Source organism: Myotis brandtii, unplaced genomic scaffold (assembly GCF_000412655.1).
Source record: "Myotis brandtii unplaced genomic scaffold, ASM41265v1 scaffold534, whole genome shotgun sequence".
NCBI classification, from domain to species: domain Eukaryota; kingdom Metazoa; phylum Chordata; class Mammalia; order Chiroptera; family Vespertilionidae; genus Myotis; species Myotis brandtii.
The window spans coordinates 55,645-59,133 of NW_005369961.1; positions in this window are offsets into that span (position 1 = coordinate 55,645).

Consider the following 3,489-nt stretch of genomic DNA (forward strand, 5'->3'; position numbering starts at 1 on the left):
CTAGGGAGCATTATGCTAAGTGAAATAAGTCAGACAGATAGACAAATACCATATAATTTCATTTACATGTAGAATCTTAAACAAAACAGAACAAACAAACACCAAAATAGAACAAAAACAAACTCATAGATACACAGAACAAATAGATGGGGGGTGAGGGAATGGTTGAAAAGGGGGGTGAGGGAATGGGTGAAAAAGGGGGTGAAGGAATGGGTGAAAAAGGTGAAGGGGAATACTAGGTACAAACTTGCAGTTATAAAGTAAATAAATCATGTATTTGTAGTGTATAGCACAAGGAATATAATCAATAATATCTTAATAACTTTGCACAGTGACAGATGGGTACTAGACTTATTGTGGTGACCACATTGTAAGTATAAAATTGTTGAATCGCTATGTTGTACACCTGAAGTTAATATAATATTGTATGCTAAGCATACTTTATTAAGAACAAACCATAAAATAAACTTGTAATTGTATACAAATTCTGTTGATTAAACGGAGTGAGAGAAAAAGGAATGAAATGAAAAGAGGAGTTTAAAATGATATAAGCTCAGCTGTGAGGGAGAAAAATATTCTTTGGTTCTGGCAGCATTTGGACCCTAAACACATTCCCCGGATGCCCAGCAAAATAATAAGAGAACAAAAAGAAACTTGTCTAAGAGACAAAAGAGGTGCTATCTTTATGGTGTCACTTTACACATTGTACATCCAAAACAAAGGGATAAACCAACACTTCCCAGAAGAAAATATCCAGGGGAACATTTTAAATATCAAGCACTGAAGACTTGTTTGTTCTGGAGCTATTTCATAATTATTTGACCAGCTCATTTTTCTATGGTCTGAGGGAGGATGAGCTGCTATCTTCTTTTCTGAAGTGGCACCTTTTCTATTATTTCTTGGGCTTTGGGTTTTGATCTCTTTTGTGACAAACCCAGTGGGCACCCTCTGGTCCTGGTTCAGGTCTTCATCCAACATGCAAAACCTCCCCAGACCATGCTTTATACATCCTGCCCACACCATGACAATTTTTACACTGAATAGCTTTCTTCATATGATTCTTCCTGAGGACATTATTTTAAGCACACATTTATTTCATTGTTCTCTGCCCTCACTGTTTCACTGCATGATCAAAAGAGAAGCATAACCAATGGGCACAGACACTAGGTGGGGTGAGGGCATGTGCTGCCGGGGGGAGGTCAATAGGGGAAAAAGGAGACATATGCTCTACTATTTGTCATACTTTAAACAATTAAAAAAAAAGAGCAGGGACTTCACCTGCTTTGTTCACATTTTGAGTTTTTCACAAAGGTATGTGCATAGATACACAATTACATAGAAACAAAACATGAAAAGAAAGAAGGGATAATAAATCAGGTGAAAATGAGTAGTTTCAAAACAAACATAATAAACATAATTGAATGAAGAATCAAACATCAACCAAAAGAAGACATAATTTAATGATATCAACGTGGGTTAATAATTAAATTGTAAATTTAGAAGAATATAATACATAAAGTTCCTAGAATGTTTTGGCAATAGCAGATGCTCAGTTACTATTCATTTAATGATTCCGGAATTAGGTCTCAATGTATATGAACATTTACCATATGGCAAAGCTTGTCTTTCAACTTAATATTTAGTATTCCTCTTTGAGTTTTAAATAGTTTTTCTCATGTGAATACCCAGCATGAGAGAAGATGCTGCAATGCACGTCTCACCAACTGCTGTTGCAAGGTACCATCTCCCTGCACTGGTCAGGGTCTTTTCAATAAATACAAAACATGCTCAAACACACCTCATCTTGGAAATTTAATACAAACACTCACTTCACAGCACTGTGCTCCACACATAATCTCTATTTCTTTCTCCCCGAACAACAGAACTCCTCAGATATGTTTTCATTTTACTGCAATCATTTTATGCATCTCACTCATTCTACAGTGTCATCCAACTGGATTCCTGTTCCCACCACCTAATTGTCAACTTTGGGTCCTGTATTTCAGATTCAAAGAGAAACATCCTTATTAATATATTATGTAAATTAAGAATAAATTAGTTGCTTAGCCAAGCGTACAAACAGAGATACCTGGTCTCTGGGCTGGGCTGATTAGGGTCACAGTGACTCAGGTAAAAGTTATGAGGTTCCATCCTGTCTGACCCTTTCCTGATGTACCTAACGGGCTCTCAGACTCACCAGGATAGGGTCTCTGAGAGGAAGGTCTCCGTGTGGAAGTCTGAATTGCTCCCGGGATGGTTGATGATGAGATTGAAGCTCTGTCCCCACACGAAACAGCAGGAAGGAGTGAAGCATCAGTTTCTGAACCAGCTTAGGAGTCAAAAGCAACAGCCATGTGCTGTCTTCCAGCATTGTACAAGCTGAGGACTACACAGGGGAGATATCTACAGCTCTCTCTATACCTGGTCATCAGGCACATTTCCCTTGTGTTATTCCAACTTCGAAGCACATGATTTCCCTGTGGGTCTCTAGAATAAACAGAAAGGAATTTTTCCTAATGATTCTCTGATCTTAAGGGACCAGGTTAGAAGTCAACTACATTTAGTTTTTATCTTCCCTTGTCCTTGATCTTCTTGCATTGCATAGGTCTGATCTCCTATGCTGAGTTACCCCAACACTGAGTTAAAATTTTCACCAATGTCTGAGGCCAAGAAACCTGTCAGGACCAAGTGCCTTTGATCCTCCAGCACTGATCTGTGGTGGGGTCACAGTCCTGATGTCTACAGAGAATTGCTATCTTCCTCTCCAACAAGGGGAGAACTGTGTTCTTTTGCTAGTCAATTGCAATTCTGATACCACAGTCTTTGGCTTGAGGACACATTTGTCAAAAATGATGAAGGATTTTTTAAAAATTAAATCTTTATTGTTCAGATTATTACAGTTGTTCCTCTTTTTCCCCCCATAGCTCCCCTCCACCCGGTTCCCACCCCACCCTCTGCCCTTACCCGGGCCACCCACTGTTCTCATCCATCAGTGTACAATTTTTGTCCAGTCTCTTCCCACACCCCCCATCACCCCTTTCCCCCCCGAGAATAGTCAGTCCACTCCCTCTCTATGCCCCTGATTCTATTATATTCACCAGTTTATTCTGTTCATCAGATTATTTATTCACTTGATTTTTAGATTCACTTGTTGATACATGTGTATTTGTTGTTCATAATTTGTATCTTTACTGTTTTCTTCTTCTTCCTCTTCTTAAAGGATACCTTTCAGCATTTCATATAATACTGGTTTGGTGGTGATGAACTCCTTTAGCTTTTCCTTATCTGTGAAGTTCTTTATCTGACCTTCAATTCTGAATGATAGCTTTGCTGGATAAAGTAATCTTGGTTGTAGGTTCTTGGCATTCATCACTTTGAATATTTCTTGCCACTCCCTTCTGGCCTGCAAAGTTTCTGTTGAGAAATCAGCTGACAGTCGTATGGGTACTCCCTTGTAGGTAACTGACTTTCTTTCTCTTGCTGCTTTTA